The sequence below is a fragment of the Indicator indicator genome, chromosome 11 (genome assembly GCF_027791375.1).
Source record: "Indicator indicator isolate 239-I01 chromosome 11, UM_Iind_1.1, whole genome shotgun sequence".
Lineage (NCBI taxonomy): Eukaryota > Metazoa > Chordata > Aves > Piciformes > Indicatoridae > Indicator > Indicator indicator.
The window spans coordinates 34,020,233-34,044,804 of NC_072020.1; positions in this window are offsets into that span (position 1 = coordinate 34,020,233).

A 24,572-nucleotide genomic window follows, 5' to 3' on the forward strand; every position below is an offset into this window, starting at 1 on the left:
GAATTAAAGGGAAAACAGAGATACTTACAATCAGAATTATCTTTTAAAGGTTTTATTTCAGATATGTGAAAATGGTGCAAGAATCATTACAGCAGCAGGAAATTTGTCTTAGAATGTGTGTTGAGCACAGCCAGCAATAGTGAGAGCCTCTTTTCACTTTCATGTTCCTTTTTTGCCTTTGAAGCTAATATTGCTGTAGTTTAGTTTGTGCACTTCTTCACATAAAGCTCTATGTCTTCTTGTTATTAATCAACCCATTTAAGTTCATATGGCATGTAAAATTGTACTTACTGAAGACCTAACTTACTTTGTTTCTTCATTTACCTCAGCTTCTTCATTTACTTCATCAAAGGATGAGTTTTTTTTAGAGAGAAAAATCCTTACTTTTTTCTTTTTATCCATCCAAGTGTTTTCAAAGAACAAAGCTCTCTAAATTTCTTCTTTTATTCCTCTTTCCTTCATTTTCCCCCTCATACTATGTGTGTCTTGAACTTGTATTTTTTAAAATAAAGGCAGCCAGCAGAGTCTAACATGGCTGGCATTCACTTGGAAGTATGCTGAAACGCACGCATCGGCACCTGGAGATCGTAAGAACGCCCTCTGAAATGCATGCATGAGCATCTGGAGATCACAGGAATACCCCTTGAAGGCAGCTATACCTGTGTGGGAGCCTTTAAACTCCTTGCACACACTCAGCATTGGCCGCAGCATAAGAACTGAAGTAATTAGCTGAGGTATAGTAGCACCGTGTGGACTTCAAGGAAAAATGCAATGCTTTTGTCTCTTGGGAGTAAATGTAATGTAGTGTTTGACCTCTAAATCTGACAACAACTGTGATGGGTTCTTTTCCTGCAAAACTGGCAGCCTTCACCGTCCCCTTCTGTAGGCTCTAAAATAAATAATGGCAGCTACCATAAACACAAGATTCGATATTGATTTTCTGGAGTTTAAGATAATCTGAGGTCTTCGGAGATCAGTATCCTTTCCTGTGGCATACACATATGTATGCTGCTGCTATAAAAATAAATAACTGACGCTCTTTAAGGTCTTGTTTGTGCAAAAGATGAAACATTTATTGGCCACTATATTTTGAACATTGTATTTCTGAAGCTGAATTTGATGCTTTGTGTCCCATAAAATAAAAATGATGAGATTGAAGACCGTAATCAAAAGAAAAAGACTCAATATGTCACTCCATTGCCAGGATACATGTAACTGGTTGGACTGAGCTGAACTTCAAATACACTTTTCTACATTTCTAATGATAGCTAATGAATCAAAATCTGAGAGGCCTTGGAGATGAGTTGTTTATCAGATTATGTTTTTTTCCCTGTGGTGCTCTGTGGTGCTTCTCCCTCATCCCTCTGATTGTGGACTGTTCCTGTGATGTGGCTTGCAGTTTGATCTTTTCCCTGTCCAGCCGTTTGCATCTCTTTAGTGAATGCCAGGGTAAGGTTCAGTGATACTGATTTTTAACTTTTCACATCAGCACGTGTTATGAAGACCTGTAGGAGCAAAGCTATGCTGATTTTTGTTCTGTTACAAAGACCTGGGTGCTGTCTGGGGTGCACGTCTGTGTTGGCACCTTGGTGGTGCCCCAGGGCCAGACGTACCCTGCCAGGTGCTGCTGTGATACAGTGCTGCCAGGAGCTATCTGGGACTCCCAAACACACCATCCCCAAACTCCTGCTTAATGCAGTAAAAAGGCAGAGTTAATTGTAGCCTGCGCCCTGGGACCTGACCAAGCCACTGGAAGTCATCAAGGAAGCCTTGATGAATTGGGAGCAGTCTCCTAAATATCAAGAGGGCTGTATGGCCCTGCAGAATATTGTGGATTTCTGCAGTGTGACCATATTGCAGCATAAATTTGAAAAGAGAGGGAAAGGAAACTCAAACCACAGAAATAAAAATGATTCACAGGGAAGTGGCTCAGCAGCTTACAGTTAGCTTTGCCTCTCCAGATGTGTGATCGATGCCAACAGGCACATCTGCACAGCACTGAGGAACGTTCACTTCTCTCCCTGCCCCAAGCATGGTGGTCTCCACTACTCAATAGGCATTGCTGGTGGCACCTCAGAAGCAGCATTTTGGCAGGAAAGAAATTGTGTAAGGCAAAATCCTTGATGTAAACTGAAAGTAAGCTGTCAGCCACTCAAATGGAATCCATTGCACTATGGGTTAGGTAACCCAGATTACTGCTATCTGTGGATCTCCCAAGTGGTGCAATAGAAGGAGGTCACAGGACTCTACTTAGAAGGGTATGCACTTACTAAACTTGGGAGGGAACCTACCAGTGCTGGATTTAAATGGCCAATACAAGATAAGAGATGATGTCTTTTAAAAATTGGCTATTTTATTGAACTGATGCATTGCTGGGTTGTTACACTACCTTTGCAAGGAGATGGTCTCCAGTAAAATGATAAGAAATAAATCAGTAGATTGGTCAGTTATTAGTGGATCCTGTTTAAGTAGCAAGGTTTGATTCCTATGTTGTTTATCTGACCTGAGAAGGAACAGAGTAGTTGTTGTCTTCCCAAATAAGTGGCGTCTTCAGAAGTCACTTGCATGCATTTATTCCATGTTAATTTCTTCTGGATTATTTCAAGTTTTAGATACTCCTGTGCATGTGAGGATAAAACTCGGTCCCACCATTATTTTCTTGCATCATTTTTGATGGGAATTGCACCTGTTAATGTGTAACTTGTATCACTGTATGTGCCAGAGCCAGACAATTGCACTTGAGACTACAGTGCTACATGTTACATTCCTTCCAGCAATTATATTTGAAATGCTCTATTTTGACAGAATAATTCACGACGTACAACCCTATCAGTACAACTCTAGCTGCCTGGATGCAAGCAGTTTACATTCACGGAGCTGCAAGGTCTAATGCAGTATAAGGAATGGGGTTGTTGAATGGTTGAATTGGCTCTGACTGGGCTATTTGGGCCAGAGATTGTTTTGACTGACATTGTACAATATTCATATCATTGCGTTTCAAAGCTTGTGTTTCAGTAGGCATTCTGGACAGGAAAAATCGTGTGCAGTGTACATTGATGGTTTAACTCTTCATGGTAAACCTTACTGAACTTTATTCTGGAAACATGGCAGTGGAAGCTGGCTGCAGTTGAAAGTGAGCTTGGAAGCCCAAAGCAAAATTACTTTGAACCTGAAGGTATGGAATAAATCTCAACTACTAATCAGATTTTGAACCTTAATGTATGGAATAAATCTCAACTACTAATCGGACTGTATAGAATATTTTCAGATACTAATTTTAGTTAACACTTTAATTAATTTTTTTGTTTAACAACAACTGCAACGGCTTCAGAGACTACTGCTCTAGATACGCTAAAGTGTACTGAAATCAGGAATTCATGACTGCAGGCAGGCGTCTGGAGCCAGAGACTCGGCATACTTTTGAAGTCAGTGGAGTCACTCTGATTTATACCTTCTAAGGATCTGTCCTCTGAGATCAGTGCTGGTCCAGACTGATGTATTCTGGGTGAAATTTAGTGAACCTGGAAGAACTAGGGCTTCAGAGTGTGTATTGTTCGCTTAAAAGGTTGGTTGGACCTTCCTCTGTGTGTGTTGAGTGTTCCACATAGTCTGATTAGAGGGGGGAATGCATTGCATGTTTCTGGGAATAATTCAATTTCACTTTCATTCTTTTCCTTCTGAGAAGTCAGATGGCTTTATGATAATTCCCTGCTGCTCTCTAATCCCTAAATCACTTTCCTGTTTCTCACTTCTGTAAGGTATTAAGTGCTGCTCCATAACATTAGTGTGTCTGTGTGTTTAATTTCACCAGGCCAGGCATAAAGAATGTTAAAGTCATGCTGTTTCAAGGGGGCTGTATTCTGCACAAGACACTATTAGGCTCAATGGTGAAGGTTAGCTGGTGTTTGTTGACTTCTAGCTACAGTAAGTACTTCAAAATATCATCACCCAAATGTGAAATTGCGTCTTACTGCAAATTAGAAAAAATCTTTGGCCTGATGAACTTAAAGGCTAATGAACTTAATGGACTTAAAGGCACTGTGCTTTGTGGGAACATAGGCTTGCTAAGAAAGCTTGCATGAGGTTACCTTGCAGTGTGGGGGAGGCTTTGTGCATTGCTTTACTGCAGAACTGATGCTTGATGCTACTGTGCAGTTAGCAAGTACCAGGCAAAAGGCAAAGTTCATGTGTCCGCAATGGGGTCTGTAGTGGACAAGGTCAGGGAATTTCTGCATTATGAACTTATTAGAATCATAGAATTGTCAGGGTTGGCAGGGACCTCAAGGATCATCCAGTTCTAGCCCCCCTGCCATGGGCAGGGATACCTCACACTGGATGTGCTCAGAGCCACATCCAGCCTGGCCTTAACCTCCAGGGATGAGGCTTCTATCACCTCCCTGGGCAACCTGTGCCAGTGTCTCACCATTCTCATGGGGAAGAATTTCTTCCTAACATCCAATTTGAAGCTAACCATTTTTAGTTTTGCTCCATCCACCCCAGTCCTATCACTCTCTTGACAACCTAAATAGTCCTTTCCCAGTTTTCTTGTAGCCCCCTTCAGATCCTGGAAAGCCACAATCGGGTCTCCTGGGAGCCTTCTCTTCTCCAGACTGAACAGCCCCAACTCTCTCAGTGTGTCACTGACACTCACTGACATGCTTTTGGGAAAAATTAAGAGCATTGTAACTGGTCTCAGTTTCGCTATCTCATCTCCTCTGAACAGCATCATCTCTTGCTTTTTTCTACTTGGGCAATGTGAAGAAGTGAGTGCAAGACCATCACCTGAAGGAAAAATCCCCAAACCCAAACAGAAAGGGCTGTGTTTCACACAGGCCTATTTTCTTACATGCCTCCTGGGAGTTTTTGTAGTGGCAGGGCTCTGGAATACACACACAGAGAAGTTTTTTTAATACTTACCATATCTGTACCTTCTGAGCCTGTGAATCCGAACTGTCTGGTATGTTATAGGATATGTCATGGAGCTTGAACTGAGCAATCTAAGAGGGTGGCTACTAGGAAATGTATATTAGTGGGAATATTAATGTGCTCTCTTTATATTGAAACCAGGTTTGACAATGTTTATGTAGCCCATAGGCTGAACAGTGATGTTAGTATGAAAGAGGCAGATTGTTTAGCTGAAAGGAGAGTTGAAACTTGTCGTGTTTGCTTTACTGACATTAATGTTTTATGCACTCAGTACTTCTAGGACTGCTTCTCTGTGTGGGATTATGGTAATTCCTGATCAATTGTGTCTTTGTAAGAAAGTATAACCATGCATAAAATGGCTAAAATCCAAGGTAGCTCTTTGCTGCATAAAGACCAATTAGAGAATAGTTTATAACCCACCTGAGCTTTGAAAAGAAAAATATTCCAATAAAAAGGTTCTTGATCAACAAAATGTGAAAGGATTTAGCAATTTTAATTCACTTGGATTTGGCTAATGTTATTGTCCCTGTTTCAGAGGAAGATGTAAATCCTTTGCATCAAGGTACAGACTGCAGCTTCTGCTGCATTAATACAGATCTCTTGGAAACACAATTCTGTTGTTGTCTGTGAGGGGTGGAGGGGCAGAGGAGCACAGGTCTTGGGGGCCTTGGTCCTCTCTGAGGTGTTGCAAAGGAGGAAGAGCACCCTAAGAAGCCTGGAAAAAAGGCAGCAGAATGTCTGCTTTGCAGTTGCCTCATCCCCTAGACCCTCCCTCCTTGATTAGAAAACCTCTGAAATGGAATGAAAATTAGAAATTAAGTGATTTTTTGGCCACCACAGTTAGTGCTGATTTGACCAATTGCTGTGAAACTATGCCATTATCAGAATTTTGTAGTTTATTGTTTGTTTGTTTTGTTTCCCCAATGCAGAAATGTTTTTACTGAATTTATTTGCAATCTTTGGTTTTGAAGCAGCAAAACTGTTGTGATTTTTATTTTGGTCACCTATCACATTAGAACTCAGCCCAGTTCTTTAAAACAAATTCAGCATTGCTTGGTATATTAATTGCTGTAAGAATTCTATCTTGCTCTAGTTCCAGCATGTTTATTTTGCAGTAAAAGGAGCAGGTTGCCCGGGGACGTGGAAGAAGCCCCATCCCTGGAAGTTTTTAAGGCCAGGCTGGATGTGGCTCTGAGCAACCTGATGTAGTGTTAGGTGTCACTGTCCATGGCAGGGGCGATGGAACAGGCTGATCCTTGAGGTCCTTTCCAACCCTGACAATTCTATGATTCTATATTTTTGCAGAATTAAATTTAGTCACTGCAAAAAGTAACTTTCCTAGTATGTTTTAAAATGGAAAGGTTCAGAATGAATCCTCCAGAAAGAATAATATGCATAAGAGTAGTAAGGAACAGGCATCCCAAAATCTAGGAGCTCCTTTGTTCCCCACCCGCTCCCCCAGTGGCAGTGTCACAAGCCTCTTTATGCGCACGCACACCATTCGCACTCCAGTAAATGGCTGGATAGATAGTGTGGGTAGAATGAAAACCCCTGCTACTCTAGATTGAAGTGCCTGTCACTGACATTAATTTAGATGTAGTATTAGGGAGTCTTTTAAAGGTCAGGTTTCCCCTGGAGCGTTAGTTTACCCTGGACATTTTTACAGATGATGTGCTAAAGATGTAATGCATCTAATAACTACATCTTGGCTTCATCTACTTGATTCATCAAATACTTCCCTCCTCAATACTGACTTTTCAGTGACATTATATATGAGATATTAGAAGACAGCATGTTAATACTTGTTGATTACAACTGATTTCTGATCATTTTTTGCGGTACATAAAAAGGTAGGGAGAAAAATAATGCTCATTTATTGCCTAATGCTAGTGGCCTGTGGCTTCTTGGAAATAGAGACCCTTCATTGCTTGATTGAGGGAAGATGCTTATGAATGGCAGCTGGCTTTTCCTGGGAAGATGGCAGTTGGAGATGCTCAGTGCTTTTCCTGGGAGAGCAGCAGCATGACTACCTCTGCAGATGGGTTTAGTATTCTGCATGTAACACATTATATATTGAACCAAGTAATCTTTCCTGGGTTCATGCAAAGCTGTAGATGGTTAATTGAATTGTTAACAAAAGATGGAGCTTAATTTTTTACATTATCCTGTGACTTCTTGTTAATACAAGTGTTTAAGCCATTTTAAGGGGTCTTCTAACTTGATTGTGAAGAATGTAGTTGACCAGAAACCAGAACAGGGCAGCCCTTAGGTTAAGAAGATTGTTTGCTTCGTAACAGTCAGTTTGTCTTTCCTACACGATATGAATATTTTTTGTAGTTTAACACATGCCTTAAGCTGTGTGCTCTGCCCTTGTCAAGAACAACTTGGTCTAAAGTGACTATGAAAACTTGGATTAAAGCACGTATGAAAGCTTGGTATGAAGCACAAAAAAATTAATAAAAATTTAGAAACAAATTTGCTTTGAAATTAGTTAAATTAGAGTGGCATGTGCCAAAGAGCTGGCAGTGGCACATTTTAGGAGCTGGTTTCACCTCTCCATCAGTGACTGTGATAAATTTATAGGTGTGCAAAATGGCTTTTGCCAACTGTAAAATGGGTTTTAAGGCTTAAAACCAAGCAAATGTAAAAACTCCCCCCAACTTTGAGCTTGTTGTATGACAATGAAATACAGATGTGAGATGTTGCTACTTTACCAAGAGAAACTGGTTTTCTGCATCACAGAGCTTGAGCTGTGTATTTCCTCAATTCCAACCAGGGCATGAGGCTCCTGGTACACCAGGGCAAGCATGGTTTCATGGGTGGGGAAGGCAAGACTGAGTTACATATGGGTGGTTGGTGGATGTGGGTCTACATTCTTCTACACTGCAGATCTCTACCTTTGCTTGTAATCAAATCCATAAAGGACAATTACTTCTTGTCTGCACAGATTCCCCTAGTCATATGGTTGTCCCTGGCACCCAGGTGAGGGCAGAAGCAGTGGAATAGCATTGAATTATGGTCTTGCTCCCTGAAAACCACACACACCAAATTAATTTACTTTAGCTCAGGCTGAAGACTAGGCTGTGTGTTCTTTGTCAAGACTTTGTCCTCAAACTCTGAAGCAAAGCACAACCTCACCCTTGTGATTTTTTTTTCCTTTTTCCTAGAACTGCCTTTTGTATGTATTGGCAGGAAAATAGCATTGCTCTTAAGGATCTCAGAGTCAGTTCTGCTTATGCAATTCTGGAGCTGCTGTTACATTAAAGAGGAGGGGTCGGGAAGCCATTAAATATTGAAAGAATTTCTACAGTAAAGTGATTTGAATTTATGATTGATTTCAGAGTGATCTGTGTTTAAACTTTGAATGGGAGTAAAATACTGTCTTGTTCAAATATTGAACTAGTTCTAAAGTTAAATGGCTCGAACACAGAACTCTCTCATGGGAAATTGTAGCCTCATTTCAGCCTCTGACTTCTCTTGCATATTGTACTATACCTCATTGTACTCACATGCCACTGCTTGCTTAGGGTGCACTGAGAGGCTTTCTGGTACAATTTCATTAGTTGATTAAAAAAAACCCAACAAAAAAACACAAAATACACTGAAAAAATCAGTAGCAGCTGATATTTTTTCAAGGTAGTGGGAATTCATCAGAACAATGTAAGCAAAGACTTGGGATGGCTTTTTAAAGAAGAAGCTCAGGGGAGGTAAAAGAATTAAAGAACACTGACACAGAGATGTGGTCACTGGAGTATGGCATAACGAGCAAGAACTGTGCCATTGGACGAGGTTAATCTCTGGAGCTTGGCCGATAAACAGGTGAACAAACCATTGCCTGTCTTTGCTAACCAAGCCCCTCTTAACTCTTTGGGGTGCTGGTTATTCTTTATTGAGTAGCTTGCTGCAGGAGTTTTGTGAGTCCCATTAAGAGGCCCACAGTTTTATTTTACAGCATGTGCTGTCTCCTTCCAGTGTGGCTTTGTGTTTAAACGAGTTTGGTTCTCTGGCTTGGCTTTCACATTTGGCTGTAGGATGCTTAATGAAAATCTTAGGAGCAGTGAGAGCTGCAGTCAAGGACTAGATAAAATGCAGCATAAGTGATATGCATACTATTGTCTTAGTGACTGGAACATTAAGATTTTACAGCCAAAATTGCTTTTCAGTTTTCTAACACTTGAGGGCATAATTACTTCAACTGACTAATTGAGTTGATAGCCACTTTTGTATATTCTCAGTGCACATTTTTCCTTGAGATGGGGTGGTGCTGTGGATTGGTGTGACATTGATAGTACTGACAGCTTGACCCACTCTGCTTGGAGTTTGTCATAGCTGCTGGAGAAGGCAAAGCTGCAGATGAGCTACCCTTGCTGGTGTTCCCATGCCTGTTGCAGCAAGAAACTGATTTGTGAGAGCTGGAGGTTTCCTGCAGATTGAAAGCTTCAGTGGCAAATCCAGTGTGGTAGAAGTGTGTATCTTTATGGCTGCAAGCAAAGGGGTTGAGGGTAAGCTGGGTTTGCAGTGTTAGATAGTAGTGTGGAAAATTATCTCTGCGCTGATCAGAGTTTCATGAACCCATAGTGGAATGTGAGTTTGTTGTTTATTTAAATTTTTTATGTTGCCATAACTTAAGCCACTGGGAAGAAGACCTCCATTTACAAATGAATAAAACCAAAACCTTGGGTTTGCATTGGATTGGGGAGAGGTGTATTATGGCAAGTTCTCAACATTTGGAAATTTGAAATATTTCTTTCAATAATATCACTTTATAAATCAATTTTTTAAAAAAAAATCAAGAACTTAATGCACATTTTAAGTGTTTTGGGTTGTTTTTTGTTTGTTTGTTTGTTTAATATTACTGTGATAAACCCAGCAGAGAATCAATGGCAGCTTTTCTGAGCTATAATAACTCCATGAGAAATTATGGGAAATGTAGACATCTGAATAACTGACATATTCTGAAAGATAAATAAATTACAGACAGTGGGGGCTGTCTAATCAAACACTGCTGTTAAGCTGAGGCTGGGGCTTAGGTGGCCCAGTGGGAAGGGAAAGTGGTTTGCCCCATAGAAAGGCTGGTAATTATTGCTATATGAGAACTAAAGATGTTATTTAGACTCCAATTTCCACAGTAGAGCCACGTTCATTTTCTCATTCTGTGAGCATTTAGTGCCACTTATTGTACTTAAAGGAGAAGAAAAGAATAAAAAAGAACAACTAATGCTAGGTTGATTAGCTACACTTCTTACGTGGTTGAAAATATACCACAAATGGTTAGGAAGTGTTGAGCAATTGTTAATTTCTGTGTATTTTCTTCTCTGTTCAATAAGGCCTCTCTTTTGGAATAACTGGTCGTTCAAAGAGAGGCTTTGGCAGAAGCCACGGGAACATGAGATCAAACCCTGTCCTTTTGCTAGGGACTGATAATAGGCATGTGGCAAAAGAGGGATATAATGACTCATGGACAGTGTGAGGTCCACCAGTTTTGGATCTCTTGTTTATTTTTTGAGGTGTTTTTCTGCTGCAGACTGTGTCTCTACTGTCTCTTTGGTGGTCAGGAGGTTGACCAGCCCTCGTCTGGGATGTAAGTCTTGCATTTTTTCTGAGCTCCGCTAGCACAAATTGCAGTGCAATCTAGGTAAGACAGCCAGTTTCTGGTGCCTGAGCTTTGTGGAGATCAAAAATGAAGTTTATGGCTTCTCGTCCTGGCTCTGTATGGTCTGGTTAGCAGATTTTGTTGATAGGAGTTCTCTTGGGCAAGTAATTCCATGTGGCTGTGAGTTGTGTGGGATGGCCTTGGCTGAAGGAAAATTTGGTTTGCTCCTAAACTTGGGAGGACTGACAGCATTGAGATGAAGTGAGAGCCCAGTGGGCCTACAAGGAGCTTGGCATTGACAATATAGGGTCATGTTTTTTCCAGAGTGTTTTCATGATGAGAATAATTTTTCACTGGGTAGTTCTGGTCAATACTCTCCCTGTTACTATTTCATGTGCTTTCTCTTTTTGAATTTGTGAAGGACCTTGGATATATATTTGCATTCCTTACATTCTGTGAACTTTGAAAGAGTCAGTAGACCATTAGGCCAGGTTCACTGTCCTCAAGTTTTCTTGTCTGATTCAGCTTCCATCGAATTCAGTGAAGCTGCACAGACCTTTATGCAGCCTAGTTTTGGCCCCAAGTGGTGGGTGTCTGTGTGCATGCATGTGTTACATGTCCAATGGAAGCACTCACAAACCTTTTATATGTGTAAAGAGAAATACATTGGGAAAAACTTAATGACTTGCAAGTACATGAGGTATGGATATGAAATTCCCCACATGCTGGCATTGAAGGCATTTTACAGAAAAGTCACTGCAGCAGTTTCTGAGAGTGTTCTGTGCTCTGGAGGTATCTGTGGCTGTGTCACCTATGACATGGGCTGGTTTGTAGACCCTTTTCCTGGCCAAGACACAAATTTAGAGAAACAAGGCCATTTGAAATAAAGATAGCAGAAAATTGTCCTAATGAAGTCTGAGAAGGGAAAGCAGACAAAAGTGATTTACAGTTTACACAACCTTAATTTCACCTTAGTTAAGCTAGTTAGGTTAGTTAGTTAGCTAGTTATTTTGTTTTAATGGAAACAGGATACATAAAATAAAGTATTGTGTGGATGAGTGTAGTCCAGTGAATGGTTTATGGACACACTCCTCCAGGGAGTATTATAAGTTCACCGCTGAGTGCTAGGTTTTGCATTTGGATCTCTATTTTAACTGCAAGAAGTGTAAAAACTGATGCATTGAGCCAGCTCCCTACTGGTTACACATCTGAGGCTCAAGTGCTTCATTAGTTACTTTTAAAGCTATAGTAAGTAATTTTAAAGACCAAATGAGGGGATTTTCTTTCCCCCCCCTTCCTTTTTTTTTTTTTCCCTTAATTTAAGGCTTAGTGTTTCCAAGAAATGGTGAAAAATCTAAAGCACATAAAAGATCACATGCTATTGGTAGAAATGACTATATTGGCTCCAAACCTGTTTGTTTGAAACAGTGGCTGTAAGAGACTTGTGTATTTTGGTAACTTCACTGACTGTTATTCTCCTTCTGCCTCGTTTTGGGGGTCAGCCATCACAAGTGCAGAAGCTATGCAGATCTGGAGATACAGTACTTTTTGTTGGATGGAGAGGATGGGTTGAATTAATAATCTAATATGGCAGCACCCTCAATACTTCAGAGGAAGCACAGCTGCAGAAGCAGAACAGAGCCAGACTTTAAGGGCATTGATATTGATTAGCATTAGTTATTATTATTTCAAAGTTCTTTCACTGAGTCCCAGAGTGGGGCTGGTGCTTCTTTAGAAGACTATGCCCTAAGTTCAGAAAGCCTGAGATGTAAGTGGAAAGTTAGATGCACGGTGAGGGGAGAATGTTGTGCCAGAAAAAGAGCTTTGATGGAGACAAGTAAGGATGATGGACACAGAGTAAATTAGTTACTTCCTTTGGGTGTACTTTGTCTTACAAATGTGTGGGCAGGCTTGTGAGACAGGGTGCATGCAGAGGTGGAGAGAGTATGGTAGATCTTTACTGTGGAGGTAGAATGTGAGGAAGACTTGTAAGTATAGATTTTGGTGGTCTAAGGCTGGAAAATGACAGGAATTGAGGTGAAGTTCATGAAAGAATAAAGTTTCTGAAGGTTAGTGTCATCACTTAAGTGGAAGGAAAGGAAATGATACTAGTAGATATCACTGAACAAAACGTGTTGCTCTCTGCTTACAGCTTCAGCAGCCCCCTAAATTTTTCCTGCAAGAGTTAGATTCTTTTATCTGGAGAACCAATGTGGTGAAAACATCTTGCTGTCTGATAGAGCTAGGAATGATGCATTTATGTAGGCTGATACAGGAAGGGAAGGCAGCTTATGCAGCACCACATTTTAACCCCTGCTGCTACAAGATACTGAAGACACAGAAATTTCTCAGCCTCCCCTGTAGAAGTATTTTCCTCTGTCACATTCTTGCAGGACAGTGGTTGGAGTATCTCACCCCCCTTGATGGTTAGACACATGCTTGTGAATTCCAGTTTTAATGTATTCATGGCCAAGTCTTAATCGTTTGTTCTTATGCCAAAATTGTCTTTTAACCTGAATAGCTTCTCTGCCTCTCCATTTCTTATCTCTTCTGCAACCCCCTCGAAAACCCTTCAAAATAGGGTATAAAATCTTGCATAATGTTTGGGCCAGACTGATGATTTGGTAGTTCACTAGATAGGTTGCTCCCCCATACTTAAATACGGGTATTGTTAGCTGTTTCTCTAGTCATTTGTATAACCTCTGACTGAAGAGATTTATTAAAAACTAAGTTTTCCAGGAAGTTGAACTAAGAACAAAGTAAGTGAAGTCTCTCATTTTTTCTGCATATATGTGCAGTGTGAACCTTAAAACAAGTGTCTTGTACACTTGGGTTTGTTTTTCTGCAAATACAGAAAGTGTTTTATACCAAGATTTAATCACTCCTGTGTGCGTTTCCTGCCATTTTTTCTCAGCCTGCATGGTGACAAATGACAGTGCTAGGCTGAGCTTGAGAGGGAGGAATGCACTTCAGTGCCATTGTAGGGATGGTCTTCTGGACTTCGAAGAAGGTAAGGAGCTGAGAGAAGGCAGAGGCAGTCTTTGGAGTAGAAGGCAAACATCAAGGGAAATAAACAAGGTAGGAAAGTTGACGAGTAAGGTCATTATATGTTATGATTTTCTGAAACATTTTTAATTCCCCAAACTGTCAGCATTGATAGGAAAAATTCCCTGTTCTCTCCCACTGTTAGAATGCCAGAATTAAAACTCAGAACTTTTATACATACATTGAACTGCAGGTGCACTTTTGCAGGGCCAGGGTGGGGAAGATCTTAATGAAGTCTATAAAAATCAACTGGGGAGTTCTGTGGAGACTAAACAAAATGATATATGTTGCTGAAATAGTGTAGGATAACTCCATAGATCATCTTCTCATCTAAATGCTGTCTGTTCAGTTTTCCCAGCTGAAGATCGCTTGGATTCTGATGACCCTGTGTCGTATGCAAACCAACTGATGAGGGTATAGTTCCCAAACTTCTTTCTTTTTCTACAGCAAGAATTTTGTTTTTCCCCCCCAGTACCCTGGAAGGTTATTGAATAGAGGTATTATTGCAGTCAGTGTGTCATTTTACTGTACTTCAGTTCATTTAGTCCCAGGTGTACTACGTGTGTGTTCGGTCTAGGGGAGGGCATAGAAGCCTTGCCAAGCCCTTTAGTTATTCTTGGCTCAGAGCCTAAGCACTACATTTTTCTAACTTATGAAATGAATTTCAACTTGAAACCTGTGGCACTTTCAAGGTCATGATTGGAAGGTGTCAGGTGTGCTTTAAGAATAGCTCAGCAGGGAAAGGATCTTTTAAAGTTTGGGCATTTTTTTGTTTGGTTGGGTTTGGGTTTTTTTTTTTTGGTGGTATGGACGTTTTTGTGTGTTTCTGTGAGGGATATTTTTTTGTTTGGGGTTCTTTTTGTATGTTGGTTTTGTTGTTTGTTTTTTTTTTTTTTTTAAGTTGCTAGCTAACAAATAGCCCAGAAAGCAAACTAGCATGAACTCTTCAACACCTCTCCAAATTCAACAAGACTGACATTTATAGCTTTATTGTATCAGAGACATGGCATTTGGATTCAGGTTGTTTGGACTGCAGAGTGTCAGTATAAATAGCTATGATTGACTTTTGTATGGAGCACATCTGGAAGCAATTTATGGCATTCCAGCTAGATTAAAGCATGTTTTAAAGGCATTTCACCAGTCTTTTTTTTTTTTTTTTCTTCTGGCTATGGTGAATACAATTTCAAAGACACTTTAGCTGCTGTTTCTGTTAATGTGGACCGTAGTGAAGTCAAATTAAGGGCAACTGGGGAGAATGGTGCATTTGTTTGTTTTAGTTTGCTTTGTTTCCCAGAATAAAAAAACCCTGCACTTAGTGTAACTGGAGCTATATTCTCTTTTGGAAGGTAAGGTATGGCATTTGACACCAAGACGCTTGTGGACTGAAAGCCAATGACCTAAACAAGCTTAAGGTGCTGGCAGTACAGACTCATGAGTGCAAATGTGAAAGGTTTCAATATTTGCTAACAGGGACTGGAATGGTGGGACACAAGTACCACCTTGCTGATTTTGAAATGCATCCAAAAAGTATAGAAGCACTGTGATGTCACTGGGATAACATGAGGAAATTAAACAAACGCAGTTTGAAGCTGGATGGACATGTTGCAATATGGCACAGAGATGAACCAGGGCTAATGAAGGATCCCTTGCTGCAGAGTGTGCTGGTTTGTTAGCATGTTTCTAACTCTTGTCTGCAATAGCCCTACTGGCTTGCTGGAGCTTTCCTGCTTGTAGCTACAGTGAACAGGACAAAGGTTTGAATTACAGTTTCTCAGAGCTCTGCTGCTGCAGGGCTGGCTGCTGTTAAAACATGTTGTTGGGAAAAGCCTATTGGGAAGCAGCATAAAGCTGCTGCTGATTGTCGTCACCATGGTGTATCGGCTTTGGCTGGTGACATTGGCTTCTCAAATCTGTGTCCTTCAGAGGGATTTTCTCCAGTCCTGCAGGGATGTGTGGGTGCTTCTGGTCCTTTTTCATTTTTAGTAACAGGATGGGACTAGTTTCTTTTGTGGTGGTGTTTTTTTTCTGACAGCACAATATTTACATCAAATGCACTGAGGGTGTACCTGTAGTGTGGTCAGAGGTATGGCACAAACATGAGTGAAGGGCAAAGGATGAACTTTGGCCTGTCTGATTTGCCTGGGCTGTGGAGAAGGTACAGTGGCATTGACTTGAGCTACAAGATAACTCATTCCCCAGCCAGCCAGTGCCCATATTGCTCCATTTCCATTGCTATCAGTACCTGAACTAGCTCAGCTAAATCTGTTTTGGAGCCGTGTCTCCCCCCTGGTTGCTTTATAGATATTTCATGGGCAGGAGCTCTTTAGACCTTATTTCCTTGCTCTTGGAGGTGGAGCAGAAAAGTACATTGTCTCGTTCAATCTCTCAAGTTCTTGACTGATGGTGTGAAAGTATGAAAGTATGAGCTGCTTTGGTTCTGCCTTCAAAGGTGGATGGTGACATAAAATGGGGAAGCAAGAAAATAGGCTCTGAAACTGTTAATTAGATTAAATGCAGTTTAAAATGAATATAAGGAAGAGTATGAGAGCATAGACTTCTTGGTGGGAGCTGCCTAGCACTGAGGATAAATCAAGAAAATGCAGGGATTGTAAAATTCCTGATGGTGGAACACTGCATTGGCAGCCAACTGGGTGGCAAAAATGCATGGTAGATAATTTTTTTTTAAAAGCTGTAACTTAATTTTTTACTGTACTTCTGGCCTACCTCATGCCAAATAGGAGGTTACATTTATTGTGACAATTTTTGTTTTATTTTAATTTATGTTATTCCAGTCTTAATAAATTTTGCATTTAATTAGATTATATGAGACTCCAACTGCCCTCTAGGAATTTTATGCAGACTGTGGGGGAAAGGTTAAACAATATTCAACCTTCAAAAAGTGGTGATGATGATGAGCTCCCAGAGCCTGCAAACCAGTTAGGGTGCTTGAAGTTTTCACAGTAGGTATCATGTGACACTTCTCCAAGCGCCTGAACACGTTCAATTCTGTATGTTGATTTGTATATGCATTAAAAATAATTTTGTTTAAAAGGGCATCTTGATGCTGGAGCTTCACTGGCACCAGCAATGCTTGTCATGGCTTCAGTGGAACAGAGATGCTTTCACTCCTCTCCTTCCAGCACTCAAACTGTGCACCCTCCACAGTGCTCTGAGCAGTCTGCAGGCACAACTGGTGCAGCCAAGACTGCCTTCATAGATGGGTCCTGAAAGAAAACACACAGACTGTAATTGTTTTATGTTGCCTGATTCATTTATTACTTATTTCCTGACAAGTTCACTGAAATGTAATTTTCTGAGTGGTGGCAATATCCACAGAGTAAAAGATGGAGGAGGGACAGGTTGAGCATACTAAATCACAAGCAGTATTGTTGCAGGAAGACTTTGTTCAGCTTTTCATTAGAGAATGCATTCTCTTTTTATGTGGCATCATTAGTTATGCTGATTGAGACAGGGTAAACTTTAATGACTGCTGCATTAGGCATTGGAAACATTTTAACTTACTGATGTAGAGTACTGAAAATAATTGCAGGAGCTGTATTAGCAGGATTGATAGGGGCAGCTTAGTCTCTCCATTGCTTTTGGACATGGAGAGCTCAGAGATTGTTCTCATTATGGATGGCAGTTGACTTTCTCAGTTTTTGCTGTTTTACAGGTTTAGAGCACATGCTTTTTGTTGTTTCCAACAGCCTTGTTCTTTTAATGCTGAGTTAACAAGCTACCTTGTGAGCATGCTGCGTTGTTATTAGCAGTCCTGTAAAATTTACAAGTTGGCTTTGAATGATGCAATTATTCAGCAGGCTCATGAAATATATATCTGGTCATCTCTTATCAGGCTCATTTAAACAAAGATATTTTAAATTGCCGTTCTGCACAAGTGTCTAATTTACAAATAGCAATAAATAGTCCAGGCAGCATGCCAGAGACACCTTGGAGGCTTGTAACTTGATGCTGGCAGTGGTGGATGACTGTGACGGTTCCATGCTTTTTTTTAATAATTAAAACACTGAACTGTTGCTGTACCTGATCCAAACCACTGTTGGTAGAGTTGATCTTTAAATCAGACACTGACTGCAGAGCCTGCTTACTCCCAGTGTGAGCTCACCAGCAGTTTCTAAAAGCTTTTTTTTGTGTGTGTGTGAATTTTCTTAGTAATAATTTTTTGGGGACTGAGGTTAGTCTGCTGAATATATATATATTTTAATGCATACATGAGTCAGTGGAAAGTGTTACTCAGTTTTGCTGGAGCAGTAACATTTTTAGACATAATTGTTGTCTCTTCACCAAAAGAGATTGCACTGCACATTAGAAGCAATGTTTTACAAGGCAAGAGTTGACAAAGAGACATGGGAGCTTGCTTAGTAAGAGCTGGATTTCTAAAATATTTTAAAGAGGCTATTCATAATGTCAGCCAAAAAGCTTTATAAACAAATGAGGCATTAGGCTCACGACAGAAACCAACATAAATTACACCAATGATGGTGATTACCCGTTTCCCAGACAGGCACGTGCAATGTTTTATTGGGGCTTGAACTGGAGGAGTCTGATGGTGTATTTTAGAAATAGGTAATGAAGAATTAATTGTTTCTTTATTAATATTAGTGATGTTTAATGGTAATATATCCTCTTACTCTTCAATGTGTGGGTGACATTGTTCAGAAGGGCTTTCCAATTATTTTAACAGAAACCATATGTACAGAGGGTAGGTGAAGTGCAGGATATCAAGTCTAGGTAATTGATGCTATGCAGACTTTATAGACTTTCTCATTTCGTTTTTAATTAAAGTTTCAGTGCAATGGAATCCTTTAAAGTAAATTAAAATTAATCATGGGTAGGTAAAGCTGCTCTGCAGACAACATAAAGCCACCGAAACTGCTTTTCATATTGTGCATATATTGACCAATCAGTCAATATGAATTGATTTATATGTAAGTGTGCCTTGTGAACTGTTTGGGAAACTTAAAAAGTATTGGATGCGAATCCTATTAGGGCAACAGTTATTTTGTCATGGGTGTCAATCAATAAATACTTAGGTAGGCTACAGACCCTGTATTAGTGTTCCAGTTCAACTGTGTGATCATTTCAAAAACTCTGTGTGGTTATCCTTCAAAAGAAATCTGTGAGCCATTTTCTCTTTTTTTTGTGTTAATTTTTCACTATTCCTATCCTTCAGTGATAGTCTTTTGAGATCATCACACTTTAAATGGTACAGGAATGGTACGACAGTAATGAAAATTAATTTTAAAAGTTGCCTTTTATACTCGTGTGTATTTTGATACTGAAAAAAAATATCTTTATTTTCCACTGAATGAGATTCTCTTTAAAGGTAGTAGTGAAACAAGTTACTTTTCAGGAATTCAATGGCATGTGATGAAATGCTGTGAACTGCTATAAAAGAAAATTCACAGATTTTATTTAGATAAAAATCCTCCTAATGTTAGAAGACAAAATCCTGACACTGTTGAAATAGTTGTAAAATACCATGTTGAGTTCAATGGCATTAGCAGTTTCACCTTTGGAGTTTGTTGGAAGTGAGCCTAACCTGTTAGGAATTAAGATGGTCTGGGTGTTAAGCTTCCTCAGAACCTTCTGCAAATTCAGACTGCATTTCTTCAGCTTCCTGGATATAAAGGGGCAACAATAATTTCTGACATCACAGAAATGCAGAAGTGAGAGAAACTTAAAGCTGATAGTGGTTTGTGGTTTGTTTGGTTGCTTTGCTGGGTTTTTTGTTTGGGGTTTTGTTTGGTTTTGGTTTGGTTTTTTGTTTGTGGCGTTTCAGGTTTTTTGGTTGGGTGAATGGGTTTTTGTCTGTTTGGGATTTTGGGTATTTTGGGGGTTTTTGGGTTTTTTTTTGTTTGTTTGTTTTGTTTTTTTTTGGTTTTTTTTCGGATTCTAGAAAATTTGGAATCATGCAAATATGTGGATGGTTTCAACCTGGATGTTTTATACAAAGTAGCCTAGTAGTTGTGGGTGTTGTCTAGATGACCAGGTAATTCTCGGAAAACACAAAAATAACTCAGTGTTCTGTGAGTGGCGTAAGTTCACTGTGTTGTGTGAAACAAATACTTCATAGATGAAAGAACTATCCTACGGTTTTCACATTTGTGCCCTGCTGACAAGGAGGAAGATGAGCAGATGATGAGCTAATTTAAGCACATACTGTACTTTAAGCATATAACTAAGCCATGTGTTTAAATATGGTCTCCTGATCAGAGGGCCTGTAACTGTTGCTCAGTGAGCAGGGTCTAAAGCAATCCAAGCTAATACAGGACAGAAGGACTTAGGCAACCATCCTCCACAGAAGATCACACAGAATCACAGAATATTAGGGCCTGGAAGGGACCTCCACAGATCATCAAGTCCAATCTCCCCCCCCCTCTCCCCTCCCCCCCACCCCCCCGCCAGAGCATAGAACTGTTGAGGTTGGAAGAGACCTTTCATGTAAATTTTAAGGTGAAACAAAATCCCACCATGCAAGCCTATGTTTTTTTCTTTGTGATATTTATAAAGCTCTTCTTGGGAGTGGTAAAAACCTCCTGTGTGCACCTGTGAGAGGTTTAGTTCAGGTTAGAGATCCTTGGGCACTGTGGGGGTTTCAGGTTTGTTGGTAATGAAAAACAGATAATCTGCACAGTTTTGAGAAGACATGAAGGGCATGGAGAGGGCGTGTGAATGAGTCAGTTGGGCTGACACTATCTTTAGTGATACAGAAAGAATAAAAGAATCCTTTACTTTCTCTGGCCAACCATCTATTAGGCACTGAGACCAATTAAATATGGGAAATAAAATCAAATGGCCTTTTAAGCAATCAATGTAAACTTCTGTACTAAATTACTGAAGAATAAAAATACACTGTGTCATCAGTCTTTAAATACTTTGCTCATTAAAGGGTTGTGCACTGACCTCTGATCCCTAATCCTATGGATTATTATTATTAATTTCTTTTCCTTTTTTTTCCTTTTTTGTTCTTTTTAATTTTTTACAAGACAGGGGGAGTCGGTTTCCACATCGATCAAATGACAAAAAATAAGTTATGTGAGTTACTTAGTTTGAAAGGAGAAAGAATGTGCTTCTGTCTCACTGCATTGTTTGTGTGGTTTTCGGATTTTTTTGTTTGTTTTTTGTTTGTTTGGGTTTGGGTTTGTATTTTGTGGTTTTGTTTGGTTTGTTGTGTGTTTTTTTTTTTAAGAAAAAAGCAAAGAAAAAAATAAGAAAAAAATTTTGAAGATTCTCTCTTCTGACTTTTTCACTATGTCAAGTATCCATCCAGATGTGGTTACAAGCCCAGGTGTAAGCCAGTCCATGCTCCCTGGGCTGAAGAAGCTCTGGATGAGAGAGGTGATTTGCTTCACTGGTCACAGAAGGGGCTCTGGGAGCTGAAGCAGCTCCAGCAGCCGGAGGGTTTCCCTCCCACGTGTATGTGTCCATTGCATGACCCAGCTACTTGGATCCTTGGTGAACTGTGGGATGATGGGTCACAGCACTGCAAGGAGCAAATCTTTAGCCTCAGTGAGGTCTTCATGACTTGGGAGTACAGTACTGCTGGCAGGTGGAAAGCTTGTTTGTTTTTCAACCTGATAGCTTGCAGTGTTGATTTTCATCTGGTTTTCCCTAGCCTCTTCTTCCCCCCACCCCAGCCCTGTTAGCAGCCACATATTACTGGGGTATTTCATAGCTCTCTACTTCTGCCCAGTTGTCACATTAGAGCAATAGAGTCAGCAGAATGAGTGTGTCAGTGGATACCACTCAAGTTGTCGCATGGCACTGAAGTGCTCCTTGCAGGAGTTTTAGAGGGATCACACTTGCCTTGAAAACCTTTATTTGAGGAGTTGAAAGCAGTCAGCAACTTCAGTGGCAAGAGGGATCTTTGGAGTAAAGGAGACCCATTTTAGCCATGCCAAAATGGTGAGCAAGAGAGCAGGGCACCTCTTTGGATGAGAGTAGCATAGGTAACTCCTTCCATGGTTGAACTTCCAGAACGATGGTGCTGGTGGTTTATGTTCTTTTTAGTACTCTGTGTGCCATCCAGGGGGCAGTCCCCTCAGTTCTTCAGCTGTGCATAGGCTTGAGCTGCAGTCACATGCACTGCAGTAAATTTTCTTCAAGTTCATTTTCTGAGGAATCCACGGTCTGGATGGATGAGTCTGCTGTGACACAGCAGCAGCTGTGCCTTCATTTCCCTAAGCATTTTTTGTGACTTGTTTGCTTCTTTAAGTGATTGGTAAAACAGACTTTACTCAGTATTGGCTCTGCCTGTTTGCAGCTATAAACCCTTCACCTGCTCTGTGGGTATCCTTCTAGTGGCTGCAGTGGGTTTGCAGTGGGCTTTGCAATGGGCTTTGCAGTGGGCTGGCTTGAAAGAGCTCTGCAATAATTGCCTGTTACTAATTCATGTCCTATTTATAATCATGGCTGTAACAAAGTTGATCTCTTTCATTTTCCTCCAATGTTCATGCACAACTTTTCACTGTAATACATCCTTATTTAATGGGAATTTTGCCCTGAGGCTGTTTTGCTCTGAGGGAAATCTGGAATTCTATCACCACTGTTTCACCTATAGCAGGTTTATCAATCAGGAAAATTTTTCACTGAAACATTAACCTTGGTGTGAGAAGCAGATTTCATCACTGGAAATCAGAGTAGAAAGGAAAGGATATTTGCTTCTGCATCTAGAAAGAGAAGCACTAGGAGACAAACTATCAAAAAGTTCTTATGAACAGGCTTACAAAAGAGTTCTACATCTGTGTAATTCACTTTTAAAAGCTATGGCACTTATTTCTAATCTCATCCTCCAAATTCTGCACTTGCAGTTAAATACGGTGCCCTTCTTTACTTTTTCTGGCATTTCCATAGCTCAGTGACTTGCTGGTAAGTAATATTTCAGGAATTTCCCAGGATAGCACACGCTTAGCAGTTGTAGTGCCCACCACGACTTCCCTTTCTATCTTACTTTCTTTTCAATAGGAACAGATTCTGGTTTTGAGGGGTTTACATCAGATTTTCTGAGGATTTTCTAACAATATATAACAATACATTTAGATTTTATTTTCTAAACACATACTCTGAGGAAATTTGAAACTGGAGCTTATTTTGTTCCTCTTCCTTCATCTGCACCAAAATTTGTTATTCATGTGTGGCATTACAAAAGTAATTTCTTGTAGTTCTTCTGGATTATGTATTTGCAATTTCAATTAACTTTATTTTGGGAACACTTTATCTGTAGATTGCATAGAGCTTGGTGTTGCTGTTAAGAAGGAGAAAACTCCATCTGACTTCCATCTGAAGTGGGATAGCAGTGTCTTTCCTTGTCCCTCCTAGGGTGCAGCCTTAACTGGGGCCTGACACAAAGTCTTTGTGGGTTGGTTTGGAGGCTGATGATGTGAGTGTGCATTTCATCGAAGCAATGAATGACTGTTTGGTTTAGACACTTTCTCCCCTTTTGTTCTAGCATCACTATAAGAATCAAGAATCAAGAAGGTTGGAAGAGATCTCAGAGATCATTGAGTCCAACCTGTCACCCTAAACCTCATGACTATCTAAACCATGGCACCAAATGCCATCTCCAATCCCCTCTTGAACACCTCCAGGGATGGTGACTCCACCACCTCCCTGGGCAGCCCATTCCAATGGCCAACCACTCTCTCTGTGAAGAACTTTCTCCTCACCTCCAGCCTAAACCTCCCCTGGTGCAGCTTGAGACTGTGTCCTCTTGTTCTGGTGCTGGTTGCCTGGGAGAAGAGACCAAACCCCTCCTGGCTACAACCTCCCTTCAGATAGTTGTAGACAGCAATGAGGTCTCCCCTGAGCCTCCTCTTCACCAGGCTAAACAGTCCCAGCTCCCTCAGCCTCTCCTCATAGGGCTGTGCTCAAGGCCTCTCCCCAGCCTCGTTGCCCTTCTCTGGACATGCTCCAGCAATTCAAAATCTTTCCTAAACTGAGGGGCCCAGAACTGGACACAGTACTCAAGGTGTGGCCTAACCAGTGCTGTGTACAGGGGTACAATGACCTCCCTGCTCCTGCTGGCCACACTATGCCTGCTGCAGGCCAGGATGCCATTGGCTCTCTTGGCCACCTGGGCACACTGCTGGCTCATGTTCAGGCGGCTGTCGACCAGTAAATGGAGTTTTTCTATAAATAGTAAGTACCATTACCTGCCTGGTGCACTTTTCCCTTCTAGTTTGGCAGTATTTCTTTTCATTGTCATACAGGCCAGCACAGCACAAAGCCTAGCAGTTTCTTTCACTTGATGTCTCTCTTTCTTCCTTTTCCACTGTCTAAAGTACTCCAGTGTCTCTTCTGTTGTGTTGCTTGAGCTCTGATTCCCTTTGAATTCATTGTAGAAAGAGTACAGGACTAAAAGTCTGCATCAAAGGAAGAAGTCCCTTCAGAAGTGGAAATTGCTTTTTTAAAATTATGACTTAAAAATCTTGCTTGAAATTATTTCTGTGGCTTATTGTGGCTAGAGGAGGTCCAGCTCTCTTGATGCAATGTAATGAGCACACAGAACAGTGATCCTGCCCTCTTCCAGAAGAGGAAGGGCAGCAGCAGCTGTCCAGGGGGGCTGCTTGGACCTTTTGGGACACTGCTGGGCTAGAACACCTGCTTATCTTCAACATACTTTTGACCATCTGCTTCGTTTCTCGCCATCTTCAGTACAGTATTGTTCTATCATGAGAGCAATGGAAATTGTTTTTTCTCTTTGAAAGCGCTGTAAGTTCTTCTGTGCTAGAATATTAATGATGCTCGGATTGCGCAGGTTCTGTCTTTTGAAGAATGTCTTGAGACACCTGTTCATGTGTTGAGGACTTCAAAGCATAGACCTAGATCTACAAAGAGGCACGAACACCAAATTCCCAAATCTTCTTCTTGAAATTTTTTCTTGGAAACATGATTCAAAGCTGGGTATGGCAGGATGTGGCCTGATGAGGTATTTTGGAAGCAAGCATAGGAAAGCAGTCAGCCTGCTGGGAGCAGAAAACCCTGTAAC